This window comes from Amblyomma americanum, chromosome 1, assembly GCF_052857255.1.
Source record: "Amblyomma americanum isolate KBUSLIRL-KWMA chromosome 1, ASM5285725v1, whole genome shotgun sequence".
Classification (NCBI taxonomy): domain Eukaryota; kingdom Metazoa; phylum Arthropoda; class Arachnida; order Ixodida; family Ixodidae; genus Amblyomma; species Amblyomma americanum.
In genome coordinates this window covers 160,689,662-160,701,131 of record NC_135497.1, presented here as the reverse complement: position 1 = coordinate 160,701,131, position 11,470 = coordinate 160,689,662, and the positions used below count along the sequence as shown (strand labels likewise).

The window sequence follows — 11,470 nt, the reverse complement described above, 5'->3', positions numbered from 1 at the left end:
CATCCAGTTGCTGATGTGAGCCATTCTTCGAACCTTTTAGATTCAATTGGGTAACAGACAACTTTTGTTGATCTGACCAGTTAGCCTGGTCAGCGACCTGCGTGAATTCTGACAGCCATTCTTCTGCCGCAACATGGGTGTCATATCCTGCGAATTCGCGAATTGCGTTTGACGGGTCAGGACTCACCTGAATGGTTGCCGGCGCGGTTTGCGTAGCCGTCCGCTCCATCAATGCGTGTCACGGTCGAGAATGCCTGCGTGAGCTGCCCCAGGATAGCATCGCTCGTCCTCGGGTCGGGCTGCGTTGTATGTAGGTGGTGGCAGCGTTGGTGGCGGTGATGCCGCTGCGCCGAGGCCTTCCCTTCCAGCCTGAATTCTGGTCAGTTGGTACAGCGCTTCGCCGAGCTGTTGCCGCGTCCGCTGTCTCCAAGCTGGTCAGCATCATCTTGTGGTCCGGATGCACTGCATGACACATCTTCCTCGCGACGCGCGGCAGAGCTACTCGTCTGGTTTTACAGGGGTTCGCCGTTCGAACACAGTCCAGCGGCTTCACGGGCTTGTCGAGTTAACCCCACTTCTGAGTGTAGAAATTTTGAGGGCGCTGAAAGCATTGTCTGCCCCTATTGCGAAATATCTATGGAGAGAATAAATGCGTGCACGCGTGAGGGGGGTTCCCTTCGAGCGCCTCCGCCGCGGAGCAGCCTCGTCAACTCACTGTGAACACAAGCTTTGCTCTGATAGGCATGAAAACTGATATAAAGCAAGCGCGCAGGTCCGCCGTGGCGGAATTAACGCAGCACGCAAACAGGCGAGTCCACATTCACGGGAGGTAGTCGGCGGAGGGGTGTCGGTGGTGCGCGATTCGCGGGTTCTTCGAAACATAGGGTCGCCACTGTTATGCTCGACGATCTCTTCCGCAATAGCTTTGTCCCCACTGGTCGTCTCTTGAAAACATTAGCTGAAAAAAAATCAAGGCTGGAGTTGACTTCTCTGTGCTCTTCCCTGAATACGTGCGCATTTCTTTCAGGACTACTTCAGGCCCCATACTATTGAGCAATGCAATGCAATACAAGGCAGTCTCGCAACAGGGAATAGAGTCCTGTAGACGTGACTAGGAACGGAGTGAAATTATAAATATTAACTGCCAGCGTGCAAGAAGAAGAACGGATACGCGTCTTCAGCTACAGAGTTCCGAAGCTGTCGACGGTTCAAAGTGAAGACGCTCGCTCGTTTTTAAGTCCAAAACACGGAGTAAGAGTATTTTAGGTGTGTACACTGACCGCACGCCGCAGCGGAGAGCGCGCACAGATTACGTTCGCCCTCTATAGTACACGCGCCGACCTCTGCGGTGCTGGGGCTCTGTGGAGCAATGGTCATTAAAGGGCTTCTGTAAAGAGCTTCACCCTTCAGCGGAAAGCAGCGGGGCTGATTTAACCAAGGCATTGGGGTTTAAGGACAAGGAAGGGAAAGTAGATTTTAAGCGGGTTGAAGTAACCAAGCGAAGGTTATCTGATTGTTGGCTAAAATCAAGACAAGAGTAAAATTTCATAAGGCATGGCTAGGTGGCTTGAGCCACCGCCCGATTTAAAGGGTTCAGCCTTATCCATCCATTAGTGTTACTGTATATGTTCCCACGGAGAGCATATGCTACCTGCGGGGGCATATAGGGGAACACTATTTGCCATTAGAGTCCCTAGTGGCCATTTGCTTGCGGAGCGGCGGATGCGACTAAGCGGTTTGCACGGCTTTCGGTGCCGTTTTAGGCTGTGTTTGTCGTGTTTTCGCTGCCAGAGTGCATCACAAGTTGTGGAAGCTAGGTTCTTGGCTTCCACGTCGTGGTATTCACAGTGCACACGAACTAAGTTTGCTAGAAGTATCTTTCTGTGTCGCGGTCTTGGACCAGCCGCAGTGATCGCTGTGAAAAACGCGCGTGGGGGCGCGGGCCGACGCCGTGGAAGGTCGTCTTGGTTTATTCAATAGTGGCTGATATCTGTATGTCGTTGCTATGGCACACCTGAGGGGTCCAGCCGGGTCCAGAAGCCGACTAGACGCGAATATGGGTAGGCAGGGCTTCGTACCCAAATGCAAATCGGCCTACCAGAGCTGTCCAGACCAAGTGTCATGTTTCAAAGCTCCGCCGGATTCTGCTCGCCTAGAACTTTGGCGCCAGGCAGTCCCCAGAGTAGATAGGATACCTCAACCGAGCGACCACGTCTGCGCAAAGCACTTTCCCGAGCATACGATATAAAATCGTTCTATGCCGAGTGCAATGGCAAGGCACTTTTAAATGCACCCAAGAAACCAGTGGTGTCGGCGAATGATGTGCCCAGTATTTTTCCTGGGTGTCCAAAATATCTAACAAAAAAGACAAGTTCAATAAAGCTTCATGGAAAACGACACTCACAGCCATGTGTGCGAAGTACCCAAGCAAGCAGCCCGCACCCGGCGCTGTCGCACTGCCCTCGGGGCCGCCCTGTTGTAAACAAAAAGACGCCGTTCCATCATCGAGCCCTCGCAAGAAACTGCGCACAGATGACTGGAGTACATAATGCGTGTCAGCTGATCAACAAACATGCTCTTCTTCCTCCATGAAACTTGTAGGTGCCTCCTCATGAAGCGGTGCTCATGAAGCGTTCCCTGTACATACCATGGCAGCGGATAAATTAATTTCGGTCCGCGATGTCGTGGCAAGTTTCCACCCGCTGTAGAATTTGGTGCCACAAAACATGCTAAGACATGCCGGTAACATTTATAGCAAATATGCAGCTGCATAATATGCCGTACCCTGGAGCTATGGATGGAGAATTTCGCGGCCCGGCATAATTGAAGCCAACAAGTGGCCAACTGCTCTCAGCCGACATCCCAGACTAGATAGAGTGGCGCACGTATGTTGCACGCCAGTCTTGCCTCGAGGGAGACAGCAGCCCAGCATTAGCTTGGCAGGAGGAAAGGATTTCCACTAACCATTTTCGCGTCGCGTAGCTAAGAGTGCACTGCACTAGCCCTTAAAACGTCGCAAATGCACACTTGGTTTTCTCTCGGTCCCTGTGCTCTTTCGGTAGACGCGTTAATTCCGCAACGCAGCACAGGAGCGCGGGTTCTGTTCCTGGCTGCGGAGGCAATATTTCTGATGCAGACGAAATGCGGAAACGCCCTTGAGGTTTATCTGCACATTAAAGAACCCCAGTTGGCCGAAGTTAACCATGCTCTCTGCACGGCGGACATCATATCTCACAGCGTCGGCGCATTACACTGCTCAAGCAATGTCTGAACGTATCCGTACACTCCTTGGCCCAAATCTGGGAGCATGCGCATTGCGGCCGACCTTTTATATTTAAGAGTCGGTATCTTTAACTATACTATAAGCATTCGTGCGGATGAACGACAAAACTTTGCAGTGAACGCATATTCGATTACGAGCTTGGAAGGGTCGCTGGGCAGCGCCCTCGATCGGTGCTGTTCCACCCATCCATGCAGTTCCAGCAAGTAAAACACCAAGTCGCCCAAAATTATCCGGTGTCGACAGCAGCTTAAATCGTTTTGTGGCTTGCCACACTTAAAAATGCGCACGCATGTGCACACCGCGGCACCGAACGATCGCGTAAGGCCGCGTCCACACTTGTCCAAACATCCGACGAGCGAAGCGGCTTCGGCCGCTTTTGAGCGGCGCGGCGAGGCCGATCGGTCCGGGACCGATTTTCGCAGCCGGAAACATTCCGCGGCGACAAACATGGCGGCGCCCCTCGAAGCAGGACCCCTCGCCTCGGAATGAACTCGTCGTTGTTGCTGCCTTTTTCAGCGCGTTCACTGGCCATAATTGGGGAACCGCTCTGACGCTTCTTCTCACCTCACCTATAGTAGCGGCCGAGTGACAATTCTGCCGCTACTGGTCAAGCAGATGGCGCCACTAGGCTGGGTTTGTCGTTGCGAGTCTGTCTGCAAAAGAGGGAATGTGCCTGCAGTTAACGTACAGTCGCGGACAGAAAAATTAGAGATCACTGCGGTAACCCGCATTGGAGTAATGAGAAAGCACTGACGCCTACTCGGCACTCGTCGCCTCTCTTTGATTCTCTTCGCCTCTCTTTAGATGTGGTCTGGACGTTGAAGCTGCACTATGCGATGGCACAGGCGGCTTAAACATGATGCCACACGCTCGCACAACCCGCGATTAAGCACCACGGAAGCAACTCACGCGCACACAGCATCTGCACGCGTCAACGGCGAGAGAGCGACTGGCGTACAAGAGCGCAAGGGGCCGTACACTCATTTCAAATTGTTTTGGTGCGCCATCGCTCCGTGTGTCTCACGTGATCATGACGTCACTTCAGCAAGCAATCCGCCAATGGCGCAAGAGCGACACGTCGAGGCGGATGGGCCGTATACTCATTTCAGGCTAGTCGTGGCATCGTCCGCGCCGCACCGTTACACGATTGCTTTCGCGTAATTCACCATTAATTAACCTTAATTCAATATAAACACCCCTATTCTACGTTAACACCCTTAATTCACAATTAATCAATTATTAATTCACTATAATCTGCCTGATTAACGCGTAACACTTTTCATTGTTAATTAATTGATTGACTTTGATTAACGGCGCATTTTCCCTCGTTTGGTCAATTAATGAATAAAATTTATTTCTCTCATCATGGGGCCTCACGGTAATGCGCAGCAATCAGGAAGGAGGGGTGTGCCTCCCAGCCGGCGCTCAGCACCAGGGACCACGGAGACAGTCTTGTAGTAAGCTGTCTCCGCCGGACGGATGATGAGTCTTTGCTGATCCGGGTCCTGGCTCCAGATCAGGTCTTCCAAGGTGGCAAGGTCTGGGATGCTTTGCGATTTCACCCCAGTAGAATCGTGACACTCCCAGATTAAGTGATTTTGCGAAGTGATTCTGTGGCAGCTACTGCAGAGCGCAGGCTCCCCAGTGTCTTCATCGTGTAGTATAGAGTACGGGAAGAATCTTTGGACCTGAAGCCTCCTCCAGGCCCTGCGCTCCTTTGGAGTGAGTGACCTATCAGGAAGTTAGAGTGTTCTCTATCCTGTCTAGGTGTTTCGGATATTTCCTTATACGTTATGAGAGGGTCTTTATCCCCACTCATGGGTACCTCCAGAGCAGCTCGGATGTATAATTCTCGAGCGAGGATGTGAGCAGCCTCATTCCCCGGAATGCCCTCATGAGCAGGAACCCATATGAGGGAGACCTCTCTGCATGAGGGGTATCTTCTTAGTAATTTGGTGGCTTGACTGGAGACCCCCCCCCCCCCCTTACAAAAGTTGTGAACAGCTGCCTTAGCCCTCGTTTCATCTCGGCATTCATTTCGGGTGCTCAAATTTGCCGCCACGCGTTGGCTCTGCCCACACTTTCAGGCACGTGGTCCCACACTTCCGGCGTTTTCAAATATTGCGCCACTTTTGCTTTGGCCCCGCTCACTTTATGGACATTTTTGGATTTAATTAACTATTCGTCCGATTTCGAAAGTTCTTGTTTCCGCTGCATCCTAACATCAAAATCTTTCGATTACAACCACTCGTTTGACGCTACTTCTTCCGAGTTCCCCACAACTGCTGCGGACACGTTTTTGCGTACACGACCATGTCAACATAGCCAAGAAAAGGGACCACGGCTCCGGTTAAAAAAAAGCGGGTCTGCGCCATCAAGTTGAAACGCTGCCTGGTGCCAAGACTTCTGCGTGACCATGTGCGCCCTCTTAGCTCTCAGCGTATCCAAATCGCTCACTTCGCTTTGTGCGCTCTTTCAACTTAGCAACTAGCGCGAGGTTACGCTGCTGATGCGCTGTCGGAATGGCTTGCCGGTTAGATAGTTCTCCGCACTCTACTCTCGCGCCGAGGACAGTCGCCTTGGTGTCGCCGGCAGCAAAACTAACAGCGTACAGATGAAGAGGTGAGAGAAATGGGGAGGAGAGTAAACAGAAAAGAAGATAGCCGGCAGCCCCGCACGCCACGGGCCCGCGGTGCCCGAATCCAGACATGACGAGTGGCTTGCAGTGCACAGCGAAGGGCAGACGGCAGCGAAGCCGGCGCAGACAAACTTGTCGCATCCTTAAAAGGAAATGAGCACGACGGCAGCCGTACAGAATGCTCACTTAGTTGTCTGTCGCCGGTAGTCGGATCGACCATCATTCTGGGATGCACTTCGATCAGGCATGAATAATGATTTGGTTTATAGGGGTTTAATGTCCCAAAGCGACTCAGGCTATATGAGGGACGCCGTAGTGAAGGTCTCCGGAAATTTTCACCACCTGGGGGGGTTCTTTCACGAGCACTGATATCGCACAGTACACGGGCCCCTAGAATATCGCCTCCATAGAAATTCGACTGCCGCGGCCGAGATCGCCCCCGCGTCCTTCAGGTCAGTGGCCGAGCGCCATAACGACAGAGCCACCACGGCGGCTGCATGTAAGATGTTTTTCACAAATCTTGAGTACTACATCGCAAGCCGCCTGTCGGGCTGCGAGAAACAAAAAACGAGAACAAGGAATTTAAACTTGACCTGATATGCCGGCTCGAGTGCCTCTTGAGGAACGGAGATTAATAGTACGAATTTACAACGAAGGTGTAAGCCAGTGGGAAATCTGCAGGCGAATGCAGGAGTAACAAGAACCGCAGTAAGTCGCATAACGAAGCGTACCGAGACGACGCCAGACTCTGGGATGGACGCCGTACAGGGCGACGAAGCATAACGAAAGAGAAGCAGCTGATAGTTGCCGCGGCTGTGGGGGACCCTTTTCTTTCTGAAAGAGACATCAGAGAGGCGCTCTCCCTGCATGTGTCATGCAAAACCATTCAGAGGGGGCTGAACAAGCTGCTCTGCAGAACCACATGGCTGCCCAGAAGCCCCGAATCACAGAATCACAAAGAAGGACAAGGCTGGAATACGCAGGAAAAGTGGCTGAGTGCACCATCGAAAATTTATAGATAACAAGTTTTTACGGAAGAATCTACGTAGCACAAGTATTGGCTGCAGAAGGAAACTTTGCAGGTTACTGAATATGTAGCACGCGAAGAAAGAGTCGGTAGTTTGCAGTTCGAGATGATTTTCTTCCAGTGCGAATGAACAAGGGCGCTTTTTCCGTCGCTCCCATTGATCACTTGGTCGCCCTACTAAGCAACGGCACAGGACACAAGCGCAACGAAAGAAGTGCATAAAAGGCGTTCATCACAGGCAGCGGTAGCCATCTGTTAATATCAATAAAACTCAGCAAAACACGCAGACAGTGCTCTCCTGCTGTGGGGTAGTCCTGTAGTTCCGTAGCGTATCGATGAATAGATCACCAACTTTTACTTTCTTGAAATTGTGCGCTGTTTCTGAGCTCTGATATGTGCCTGTAAATGGAGAGAAATAAGGTTCGAGAGAGCTCCTGCTATGCCATGCCCATCGCACTCGCCACCCACCAAAAAGCCTCAAGGCGACGGCCAGGCAGTCAATCTTTGGAAAGCCTGATAATTCCCAGCTGTCGGCGGTAGACTTTCAAGCCTGACGTGTGGTTTGCACGGCGTCCAGCATTTCATGTTCCAGGGAAAAAAAAGAGCACAGTGGTCTGTGGAGTTTATCTGTGGAGAAAGAAGACGCAAGAAGCTACGTCTACAGCTTTAAAACACCTGCAGTGTCCGTGCGGCCAGTATCTACAGTGGATCGCGCGGCGTCATTCTCGCGACCCGCAGCAAACCGAGAATTCCTAACCTATCAGGGGACACGCCGCGCCATTCGGCCTCCGTCTATGCGGGTTTGTCTTCACGCGGTAGAAAAAATGAAAACAGCCGTGGCGGTGGAGCCAACGCGGCAGTAGATAGCTGCCGCAAGAGCTGGAGGTACTCGGACAGCCGAGCCCGCGACATCGTCTCCACTCCCAACACCTCTCTGTATATATGGTTACATAATAAATGTTTTTACCAGAACCAAGAGCTGGACGCGGAAAGTGGAAGAACGATTGCACGCGGCAAGCTATTCCGACAGCACACAATCCGCGGCACCTAGATCGTACCGAGCAGAAGTGAGCAGTTGGCAGAGGCTGCGAATTGGATAATTCGCGCATGCTGATGAAAAGGTCTCGACACCAGGCAGCTTTTCCACTTGATGGCGCTGACCCGCGCTTTTTAACCGGAGCCTTAGACAATTTTATTCTGTCCGCGACTGTACGTAAGCGTGCGTATACGGTTATGGTACACAGACAGCGTCGATTTGTGCTCTTTTCTATCGATATCTGTGTACGACGCGAGCGGTGGCGTGGTGGCCGGGAAGTGTGTGGTAAAGCGAGAAACAGCAGCGGCGCGGTGATGCCGCTTCGCCCAGGCATCAACAGATGAGAACAGGTCCAAGTTTTCCGGTGAGCGAATCCGCTTCGATAGCCGGATTTTAGGACACGTGAGAACGCGCCCAAACATTTGCATAACGGCCGCCGCAGCTCGGCGACTAAACAAACCCTCATTGCGTGGCGCTATCTGTCTGCGTTCGAGAGAAGCGCAAAAAACGGCCAACAACAACTGGCCGCGCCGCCGTGCACAGTGTGAGCGCCTGAACGTATTCTTACACCGTGGGCTTGATGCGCCAAGCGGCCGCTTGAGGTAGACAGTTGACATAGGCTGCGCCTTACTGCAGGAGCCGAAATAAATACGAAAATTAGTTTTTGGGGAAAGGAAATGGCGCTATATCTGTTTCACATATATGTGGACACCTGAACCGCACCTTAAGGGAAGGGATAAAAGAGGGAGTGAAAGGAGTAAGCATGGAAGAGGTGCCGTAGTGGAGGGCTCCGGAATAATTTCGACCACCTGGGAATCTTTAATGTGACCTGATATCGCACAGCACACGGGCTTCCTAGCGTTTCGCCTCGATCGAGACGTAGCCACCGCGGTCCCATTTGAGCACAGTAGGCACTGCAACAGGTCATCAGTGGACGCTGCATTTGTATCGGGTTTCTTGCGTGTCATATGCGATTAGTTTTCGCTTTGTATGCAAAAGACGCCGCATCTCATCCCGCTGCAGGCCTTCAAAGTATTTATTCTTTGATTCAAAAGCAGACGTGTCGTCGTCTTCTCTGTCGCTTCAAACTAAATTTGGCGCTGGCCACCAGACCGTAATAGTTAAATGTTAATTAGTCAGTTTGGTGAATCAATTGACTAATTATGATGATTTTAATAGTAACGGACTTCCACCTCGGCTGACAGTTTGGCTGTAAAAATATTTTCTTCTGTTTCGAACAATAATTATATGTATTTTGGAAAGCATTCGCGAAAACAACCTAAATGTGGCCAAAAAAGCGGAGAACGAAAAAAAAAAACGCTGCTCCAAACGAGATTCGAACTCAGATTGCTGGATTCAAACTCCAGAGTGCTAATCGTCACACCATGAGACCAAACTCCGGCGCTGGGGTTCGAGCCCGTAAACGAAAAAAAAAAAACGCTGGTCCCACCGAGATCCGATCTCGCATTGCTGGATTCAAAGTCCAGAGTGCTAACCGTCACACCATGATACCAAACTCCGACGCCCTGTTTCGAACCCGGAAACGAAAAAAAAAAACGCTGGTCCCACCGAGATTCGAACTCGGATTGCTGGATTCAAAGTCCAGAGTGCTAACCATTACACCATGAGACCAAACTCCGGCGCCGGGGCTCGAACCCGGGTCTCCTGGCTGAAAGCCAGGTATGCTAGCCACTAGACCACGCCGGCACACAGGAAACTTGTGCTTTCGGGAGCTTAATGAGCGGTCAAATCATATCCGAAAAAAAAACCTAAAGAGAAACGCACATCTACGCTGGACAAAGCAGGATCTCTGAATTCTGAGTCCAGGGGCCGTATTCCGAGTTTGTGTCATAAGAAAAAGCGTAGAGAATCTACCGCAGTGGCCACACCTGGCTGGTCGAAATACCGGAAGCGGATGTCGGTTCGGTTGTGACTGTGAGCGGCGGCAGATGTCACTGCGTTGCGGTCGCGGCAGCGAAATGTCCAGCGGCGCCACAGAGCGGCGCTGTTGCTCTCTGACGAAAAATGGAACACGGCCAACGCGAGAAAAGAAGTTTCCAGCCACGAGTTTAGTTGCGCATCGAATTTCACTGTAAAAGGGTAATTAAAAGCTGTCTTGTTTACGCAGTGGACTTTAATAAATAGAAGAAATAGTTCGGATACCCTTTTTTTTGCGCCGTAAACGCCAGAGGTGTACTTAAAGAAGAATTAGATATTGTACGCAACTACACATGGCTTTGCAGTTGCAGAAGGCGGCCGCTACAGCCATCGATCGTCGATGGTAAATAGAAGGCAGATAGCCTGCACGCACAAAACGGCGTTTTACATTTATCTAGAGGGCGAAAGCGAACGGAGAGGTAAAAATTGAGACACTTTGTAATTTCTTGAGTGTGTTCGGCGAAAGCCTGTGGCCATTAGACTGACTATGCCCATGTCTTATTTTTTAAAAGCGAAAGCTTTACTACGCCAGCCTGGGAGCCATTTCGGCTGGTCGCGCTCTTCAGCTATAGTGCCTAGAAATATACTGGCTAGTGAGGCAAGCGCGGGCTAGGCGAACGTCCCGATGTCGATGATTTCCGGTGGCGCCCGCTTGGTGCGCTGTTGTGCGGGTGGGTGCATCTGCGTTGAATTCGCGCCGTGATACGCGCGCTCGGAGGAGCGCGAAGCAAACTATTTTTTTTTTTGTATTTAGAGCACTCTTTTAAAAAAAAATATTTCGTAATATAAGAACTACGCGAGCTCGTTCACAGTGCGCACATTTTGCAGTGCCAAATATAGATCAATTTGTTGACGTATTCTGCAGTTTGCTTTCGCCCGCAAAAAACACGATACTAACCATGCAACCGTTCTTTTTATTTACTAAGCTCTCGAGAGCGAAATTATTTCAGAAAGTCTTAAGCCTCCTACCACATAGCCTTCATTTGACCATACTGAAGTGAAAATAAAAAATGACAATAAGGTTAAGCAATATGCACACTGGCTGAAGGAACGTGCGATATGTTCATTGCACTGGAAATTAAAACGTTGAAATCGAGAACATTATGGCAGTGAAATTTAAAGCGTCACCCTCGAATAATTTAAAATACACGCTGATATTTGGAAATGACTTTAAAGGGCTGATTTTGTTGAAGGGGAATAATAAACTTAATATAAACTTCCCGAATCAGAGCATTTAAGAAATGCACAAAACTTGCATTGCTTTAAAAACAAGCGAGGAAGAGAGATCGCGATCAAGGAACGCCAGAAGAACGCGCCGCCCGAGTCGAGAAGCATCGTAACGAAGATGCGCCTAGAAGTCGTGCCACATCGCGGAGTGACTCTTCAACTGCGGAAGAGACCGGTTTGAGTTCTTGATAGCGTCGGATTGAGACGCTGCGTAGCCTATGTGCCGAGGAAACGATCGAAGCTTTCACATTTCAACTAGGGATAACCAGAGCTAAACCACAGCCAATTTTTTTTTGCACATGTCACCCCAGTCGAATGGCC

General features: G+C 50.7%; 1 non-coding gene across 1 annotated transcript; it reads right to left on the bottom strand.

Moving 5' to 3' along the window:
* Positions 1-9,544: 9,544 nt before the first annotated feature.
* On the bottom strand, positions 9,545-9,616 carry TRNAQ-UUG (transfer RNA glutamine (anticodon UUG)). Its single transcript has one exon. It is a non-coding gene; the product is annotated as a tRNA-Gln (tRNA).
* Positions 9,617-11,470: the final 1,854 nt, after the last annotated feature.